Here is a 9,318-nt window from a genome sequence, read left to right on the forward strand (position 1 = left end):
TCCAGTCACTACGTCATATGATTACGTCACGTGTTTAGCAGCAAAACAAAACTACATATAGATGCTATTTTATCGGGGAAAAAGAAGAATGAAACCATCTTATTGTTATAAAAACATGATTAAAGCAGGATAAATCAAATACATGGTTGATGTCGGGATGGAGAAGGTTTATCCGGTTCGCTGCGAAAGTGAATCTTGGTTCGCTACCCAGATAGCATTCTATATGGGACCCATGTGGGGCCCATATGGGCACCTATATGGGTCCCATTTGGGCTGCCCATATGGGCCCCATATAGGAAGTGCAACCGGGTTCCAAATGGGTCCCATCTGGGCAGCCCTTATACTCAATATGGGATTCACATGGGCCCCATCTGGGCAGCCAATGTACACAATATGGGCCCCACATGGGCCCCATATGGGCAGCCCTTGTACTAAATATGGGTTTCAAATGGGCAGCCCAGATACTTCCATTATGGGTAGATTTTGTATTCCGGGGTAGATCTATTTTCAATTACTTCAATTATAAGTTTGCTGGACGTTAAGATAGCAACCGCTTGCTACAGAGCATGATTCTTGTACTTTCGTTAAATATTCAAGTGATGTTTTAACTCATTCTGTTTCCTGGAACAGACAGATTATGGCACAAAGCCTATATGATCATGCAAGAAAACAATACACAATGTATATGCTTTAACAATGTAACTTTATTTAGTAATCTCACTTATGGTAAGTGTATATCATATATATACAGATTCTCAATACATTCTGTGGACGCCTGATGTCACAAAGAAACCTTTACTTATGTAAATAAACTTAGAAAAGTGTACAATTTAAAAATCCGAGTAAACTGTACATATTTGTAAATCCACAGAATTTCATTTTGACTACATAGTTTTTAATCCAAAAATACAGAAATATTAATTATTATTCAAAAAGTCCTATGTAGTAAATGTTACTTTGGTACACTATAAAATAAGCAACATGTAATGGAAAACTGTTTATAATGTACGAACAAAATAATTAAAAATGCAGTTTTATAACATTAGATACCTTACAGATCACAATAAGGAAAAATGAAACTTATGCTAGACACTGGTAAAACTTTACAGAAGGTCTTTGGAACTCCAAGAATAATATGTGTATAATGTTTAAATTTCAGTGAATCAACAGTATGACCCCAAATGTCTTTTTAACTTTCTACATAATTCATAGAAAAAGTATTATACATTTACTGTAATTCATTACAAATTAATTTCTATCTACCAATTACTTTCATTTTCAAATGATATAGATCTACATCAATTAATATAAAAAATTGTTCATTACAACCATGTATTACACTTTGATATGGTAATGCTGAAGAAAAAAATGTTATGCAGCTCGTGAAAAGTAACAAATATGATAAAACAAAACCTTGGCACAGTTGTAATACTGTTCATAGATGTGTAAACAAAATATTATGCAGCTGATGAAAAAAAATTAATATAATTAACAAAACCTTGGCACGGTTGTAATACTGTTCATAGATGTGTAAACAAAATATTATGCAGCTGATGAAAAAAAATTAATATAATTAACAAAACCTTGGCACGGTTGTAATACTGTTTAAAGACGTGTGGACAAAATATGCAGCTAATGAAAAGTAACAAATATAATACACAAAAGGTTGGCACTGTTGTAATTGTCAACAAAACATGCAGCTAATGAAAAGTAACAAAAAGTAATACAAAAGGTTGGCACGGTTGTAATACTGTTTATATAGACGTGTTAACAAAATATGCAGCTAAAGTAACAAATATGATACACAAAAGGTTGGCACGGTTGTAATTCTGTTAATAGACATGTAAACAAAATATGCAGCTAATGAAAAGTAACAAATATAATACACAAAATCTTGGCACATTGAAATACTGTTTATAGACATGTAAACAAAATATGCAGCTGATGAAAAGTAAAAAATAATTTGTACAAGTTTGTAAAAATCAATAATAATTAAAATGTGATATTACACAAAGATCAAATTTGTTTGTGAAGAAATTCATTAAAAAAATTGTCAGTAAAAATAGTTTGTTTCAGTAATTTCTCCGATATTATCAAAGTTTCAACAATAACAACAATAAAGATTACAAGAATCATCATTGTAAAGTATTTCAACTTTATTTTAAAGGTTAATACCATATCAATACATGTGTTCCCTGTTAGTGTCAAGTCTTGACAAGATGTTACAATTGTTTTGATCAGTATCAAAACATTCCCCAAGTATTTAATGTCTTGATTTAAATAGTAACAATTTTTTTTGTTTGTTTCATTTTACGCCTTTTACGTCATATAGGCGGGTAGTTTCCTAACCATCGTTTCTGGAGAGTTACACCAGTACTAGACTACCTTCCTCCATGCAGAAACAATGTTTAATGAAAAAAAAAAACAACAGCATATAGACAACAGAAAAACAGCATATAATGTCAACAACAAACATAACAGAGCAGCGGAATATACAGACTAGAAGGCAAGATTTGACTAGACAAGAATTTTGCATTACAAGAAAGACATGCTATGCTGATGACCTCAAACATTAAAATTAGCAACAAAAAGTATATCAAGCTAAACAAATGAGCCGCTTACTGTAGTTCTGACCCTTATCACATTTTAAAAATACCTTGATACATATTGACTTTCAATCAGTGGAATAACTTATATGCAGATGAAGTAAAGGTTTGAAAATTTAAAATAAAAGTCATTTATTTTATGCTTTTGAGTGTATAACTGATGTATCTGTGAAAAATATATTTGATAATTTCACAGTGAAATGATTAAAATTTCAAACTTTTCTATGACGAGACTACTTTTTAAAGATTTTATCATCATTCAAATTTTTTGAATTCAATAAATAATATCATGGCTATTCAACGTTGATTGTCAAACTTATTTTTCAGCCCAAGACTTCCTGTATTTATGAGAAATTGGACTAAAATTCAACTAAAATTGATGTTAACAGTGGTGAAAACAGATTTAATATTAACGTTAATATTGAGGAAATTTCATTAGCATAAAATAAAAAGACACTTTATTGTTTGTTGTGTAAGATGTAATTTTATATCATTGAAGGAACTTTAAAAAACAGTGTTCTCACGAGCGCATAGCCACTCATAAGAATACTGTTTTTAAAGCTCTCTTGATGATATAAAATTTCATCTTACACACAAACAAACAAATATCCTCTATAAATTTGCATTTTTGAATTAAAAACATGTCTAGTCACTTCCTTCATTTTCTTCAGGTAAGGTCTCTGACAACTTGTTTCTTGCTTTCCTTCCCCCATCGCGGTCCCGCGCCCTAGCCAGCCACTTTGAAACCTCTATTTCAACATCCTTCCTCGTTGCAGCCTTTGTCGGCAAGTTCCTTTGGACACATTCTACAAAACAAGCATTCTTATCCTTAAAGAATTAAATGAAGTGAAATGAAGGTATTGAAACCATTCAAAGGTCATAAGCCACCTTGTAGCATTTTGAGTAGTATAAATTGGAATATAAACTAATTCTGGTATGTTTTACCAAATATAGATGTTTGTTTCCTGGTTTTACATAGCTTTAACAATATTTCTGTGATATCGCTGCAGTCAGTTGTAAGCTGAGATCATCTTATCGGTGTATCAGTAAAGAATGTTAAGGTAAGCAAATAACTTGCTTTACAGGCAGGTGATTTCTGTTTATATTATGCATCACAACACAATGCATGGGATCAAAACCACACAGCATGTAAAATATTCTCTCTTATTAATTTCCATAAAAGCTAGTCAAGCATTTTCCTTCATTAAAGCAATACCCGAAGACACAATAAAAAGATCTTGGATAATATATCTATTTTGAAGACACCACTTTGCAAATTTGTAAAAAATCACTTACTATACAGTACTATCAGTTTCTAGAGGCCCACAAACTTTTTCTTCCCCTTCAGCCACTTCATATTGTACATTCTTGCCAGTTCATTTGACATGGTTTCTTTCATCAAGCGGTCAACAGTTTCCCGTACATCTGCCATACCAAACATTGAGAGGAACCGCACCTTAAATAAAGCAGAACATAAACTTTTTTTAATGTTAATTTTAACACTACTAAGTGATGGGCTGCAAGTCACCAAATGACAAATAATTGTCAACTGGACCTCAAAAACATGATCTGCCAAGAAAACTGTTTGGATTGACAAATTAAAAGATCTTTCCTCATATATTTACAGCCTAGGACAACACCTTAGTGACTTGTGCCTTTATGTTTGTCCCCTCCACCCACCGAGTGTTATGGGGCACATTATCATTATTTTTTTTTATACAAGAGTTTATTCAATATCAACAGAATAACTTTTGATAATATAATAACAGCTCAATTCCTGGATTTTGTGGGTACTAGTCATTTTCCTGGTATTTTGAAAGCTGCCAGCATTTTGATTAATGAATTTACTGTCTAGTCCTTATTAATAATTAATGTTGAAAACGAGGCCAACTGCCCATGTCTTGTGCTCATGGCTATTATAGCATATATAAATAACATAACTGTGTCAATATGAATCAAAAAATTAAAACATGCCAGTTTTTAATTCTGAAATTAATGCAGCAAAGTGTTTGTCCACTGTGCAATATTTTCCAACATAAATATAGCAGAATGATTATACATTATCATCAAGTGCTCACCACAGACCATTATGTTATTTCGCTTTTAGGCCAGTGGATATGGGGTATACTTTTTTCAGTTACTAATGGAGCAACATACATGACTAACACTATGCTTACCACAGATGAGAGCATTGTCTGATCTTCCAGAAGCTCATCGAATGCTTCCATCTGCTCAGGATAACGAATAGGGAATGAGATATCTTTCGGAAGTTGCAGCGGTTGGTCATCTGCTGCTGACCTTAACAGCATTCGCTGCACCATCCTCTTAATTTCACGATTCTTCTCTCGCATTGTCTCCAAGACTCGGAGAATCTGTGTAACAGCAGCTGAAAAAAAGGATTCATAATTCTAGGCCATATAGTTTTAGAGCTATGTGAATTACAAATGAGCCATGTCACGACAAAACCAACATAATGCGATCCAGACCAGCCTGCGCATCCATGCAGTCTGATCAGAATCCATGCTGTTCGCTTACAAACCCTATAACAAGTAGAGAAACTGATAGCGAACAGCATGGATCCTGATCAGACTGCGCAGATGCGCAGGCTGGTCTGGATCCATGCTGGTCGCAAACCCATTATGTTGGTTTTGACATGACCCGGCTCAAATGAAATAAAATCCAGTATTTTAAATTTTTCCTTGGCTTTAACAGTAATTAACGCTAAAATCTCAAAAGGATTGTTGAGTGTGCAAGGTCACAAAATGTGAAAATGATAAGAAATCATGAAATAAACTTAACATATTTTTTGAGCCTAGGAATGTCATTTGGTGAAAATAAACATTCTTGACTCTTCAAGGGACCGTAACTTTGGATAACAGTAGTGGGGTCAGGCAAGAATATGCGAACAAATTCACATCATGATAAAGAATAAAAAAAGTAATCATCAATTTCTTTTGAATATTTTTTTAACTAGGGGCGTCACAAGGTGAAACTTTCCATTTTTGGCTGTGTTACTCAATCCAGCTTGTTATAAACATTTATTGACTTGTTTTGAGAATATAACATTTAATAAGTATGTACTGTAATAATAAATATATTTATAGCTCCGAAGTTTATACTTACTGGGCCCAATAATCTGCCCACGGAAGGGTGTATCAGAAGCACCTTGTATTGGAGAAGCACTTTGCACATCACTGCTGGCCTCTCGCAATGCCTGTGCAGTATGCGAGGCGGAGATGAAAGTAGGCTTTGCGACTCTTTGGGCGTTGTTGCTTGGTCAATAACTTGTGGTGGCCTACTCTCTGTGTCTGTCTCATTCTCATCAGTGCCACTATCCGATTCATACAGCCTTTTTGATGGCCTATTTACAATAAAATGAAAATACATTAATAAGTAATTATAAAATACATAGACATTAAGTGAGTTATTGCGCCAAGTGACAATAAGATTATGACCCGTAATCGGCTGGCAAACATGTACTAGTCTATGTTTACGTACCGAATTGTTGTGCCGCAATTTGTCTACCAAGGATTTTTAGGACGAATGCGTTTGTTTCCCCGATAGATATTTCATGAACGGGAAGGGCTAAAGACTTGGGGTCGGTCCCATTTGGAAGCTTAATACAAACGTGAAAGTGATAAAAGATTTTTTTAATTGTCTGGACAATTGTTTTCACAACGGCCCGGGAAGTGAATCCCTTGCTTGCAGTCTCGAATCTGGAGTTTCTGGTCTTCTCTTAACTTAAAGTATGTTTTTAAAGGGGGGTATAATTTACAATTTTTTTTCGGTTTTTGACTTTTTAAAGATGAACACAGGTTTAATTATCTATCGAGTCATATTTTTTCTTCCCAGGTCCGATACTCGTGCCTGTGCAACATAGGGCTTGGTTGGTACTTGGAAAAAATACTTGAATTTGTAATAACAAGTATTTGCATTTAATATTTTAAATGCTTATGAATGAAATATTGGTACAAAATGGGAGGGACGTCTAAGGCTAGGAGGGGTCACTGGATTTCAAATGATGGTGTCCCTTTAAAAAAGGATCTCTTAAAATTTAGTCTAGATAGAAACAATATTATTAAAATGTTAGTGTCGACTCCGTCACATTTAAGTAATTCAACAATAACAACTATACACATCCATAGGTCAGCTAAAGTGCCTAATAGTGGGCGTAAATTCTAGAAAATGTCGCAAATTAAACTGACAAAAACTATCGCGAAATTACATGGCAAAGGCAAAAACAAAAAATAAATGACGTTTACACTTACCTACACACACAATAAATCTGTAAGGATATAATATGAAAGGTCGTTATACGAAATCGTCGTTACATGTTCCGAATTGAAATGAAATATTGTTTTCGTGTACAATTTTACAATTTAACGTTTCAATACACAATTTGATTTTAAGCGGCAGCGGAAATCACGTCTGCGCATGCTCGAAATAAATTTTTCATCAAATGATTATTTTTATAAATTATTTCTGAATTAAAATAGTCTAAAAACACATTTTTATATTCAGATTATAAAAATTAAAACCAATATAAAAACTAAACAAATTAATTTCTCGCACCTGCTCAGGCATGCTAATATTTATTGGGTTGCCCGAATGGGACCCATATGGGTCCCTCATGGCTTGTATATATGTTAATGCTACGATTATTATAAAAGATAATAGCAATTTATGCCAAGGTGGTCACACTATAGCTCAAAGTAAACAAGTTCTAAAGAAATAAATAAACGAAAAATCGTTTTTCCTTATAGTGCTGTAATATGGGACCCATATGGGTCCAATATGGGCGTACCCAAATGGACTTGCCCATATTGGTCCCATATAGGTCCAATATGGGCATACCCATATGGGCTTGCCTAGATATAGCCCATATGGGTCCCATATATGCATGTTTGCTGGGTAAAGCTCGCCAAGATACACTTTCTCGCTCACCGGATAAACCTTCTCCATCCCGACATCAACCATGTATTTTCTGTATATCAATATGGTTCCAACAACAGAGAGTGATAAAACAAACCAATATATTAACACTGATAATCAGATTAATAAATTTTTAAGTGGGACGAGTTGACTATGGAGTTGATCCGTGCCGAGTTGGAATAGGGCCGAGTATGTTAGGGCTGAGCCGACACTTATTCCAATCAAATACATATAATTAGACAATATATCAGTAAACTTAAGTGTGCCATACCCCTAGATCTACAAATGTCGGCTGGCTGGTCGGCTAAAACAAAATTAAGAAACGAAAGGTTGAGCTACATACCGCCCATTTCTTAAAACAGACTGACATATGGCCTACAGTACCTGTAAGCATTAATAAAAACTAACATACTTTCATCGATGCTTGAAATAACCACATTCTAATATAAAATATCAAAACAAGCCTACCTCGATCAAAGCTCTTCGATTTTCCAGGATTTTCCATCAACTCGACATCGGGAACGAACGATGTCGAAAGACTGCCACTGATTTGGACAATATTTCATCCACACGATACGTTGTCACAGATAAATAAAAGTTGGTATCGTAGAAAATATCTCTATGCTCATGAATAAAAGGAAGAACTACACTTGGATTAATTAATGAGCTTCTAAACGAGGTTAACACACAATTGTACCAGAAAGTCTTACATTTCTCACGGCCCCGTCCGACAACTACCTGCGCATGCGCAGAACGTAAAGTCTTACGTTTCTCACGGGTCTGACAAAATTCACGCCACACCGGAACATAAACCGAGTCATGTTTACCCATTATTCTATATATGTTTCCAATATTTCTATTCAGAAGTCAGTTTTTCTTAATTCTTTTTATAAAAATGGAAAATGCTCCCACTCGGACTCAACTTCAGAGATGCTCCCACTCGGACCTAAATATATACAAATATTGAAAGCACATTGCTGTGTTAAGCTTTTATGGATTTTTCTCACAATTTTTACACCATTTTGTCAATAACTACTGTGTTTGGCAACATTAACGTTTCCTCCTTTTTACAGAGATCACTTCTTTGATTCTGAAGAATTTTTCAAAATATCTTTATATTCACGTTCATATATTCATATAATCAGTTAGATTCAATGAAACAGCATTTTTGAAATACGATACTAATATTTAGATCACTAAACAGTCTCGTAAATATGTCTTCTTACAGGACAAGTTATCGGCCTAAGAATAAGAGAAAAAAAGGTTGTGTTGAAACAATTCCTTAATTTATTGTTAAATAGAGTCGCTGAAATAAGAAACAAATTGATTATACATTTTAAAAATTATTAAAGTTTTGTTTTGCAGAAAGAATTTGTGTTTGTGACCAGTATGGGAAAAGGTATAAGCCACATTACGACGTTAGGAAGCACATGGCAGGACATCTTGGCACGGCATAGCTGGAGCAAATATTTTAGATACCAACTGTGGATATATCTCAGTGAGGAGGAATACTCTAGAAAACACAATAATAATAGTTCTTTGAAGTAATTGTCTTTTGTTCAGGTTTTGCGTTAATTTTTGGACAATGTGTCATAAAAGATCAATTCATCTGGAACTTCACTGGAGGATAGATTTCAATAAAGTAAAATACCGCAAACAAGAATGACAACTCTCCAGTTTTGGAGTTATTGCTCTTTGTATTCACTATGATGAGTTTGCAAGGACCATATACCTCTAAAGGTTTTTGAGATATAAACTTGAAACTTAATATTGAACATGT

General features: G+C 34.1%; 1 long non-coding RNA gene across 2 annotated transcripts; it reads right to left on the reverse strand.

Annotated features, from left to right (window-relative positions):
- Positions 1–823: 823 nt before the first annotated feature.
- LOC132723548 (uncharacterized) lies at positions 824–7,516 on the reverse strand. Of its 2 annotated transcripts, XR_009624765.1 has the most exons (5): positions 6,875–7,516; positions 5,730–5,967; positions 4,784–4,992; positions 3,903–4,062; positions 825–3,412 (listed from the first exon to the last, which is right to left on the reverse strand). It is a non-coding gene; the product is annotated as an uncharacterized LOC132723548 (long non-coding RNA). The 2 variants fall into 2 exon arrangements; XR_009624764.1 differs by lacking the exon at positions 6,875–7,516 and having other exon boundaries at positions 824–3,412; positions 5,730–6,832.
- Between the last annotated feature and the right edge of the window lie 1,802 nt (positions 7,517–9,318).

The sequence above is a fragment of the Ruditapes philippinarum genome, unplaced genomic scaffold, assembly GCF_026571515.1.
Source record: "Ruditapes philippinarum isolate M1 unplaced genomic scaffold, ASM2657151v2 ctg12562_1_1_1_1, whole genome shotgun sequence".
NCBI classification, from domain to species: Eukaryota; Metazoa; Mollusca; class Bivalvia; order Venerida; family Veneridae; genus Ruditapes; species Ruditapes philippinarum.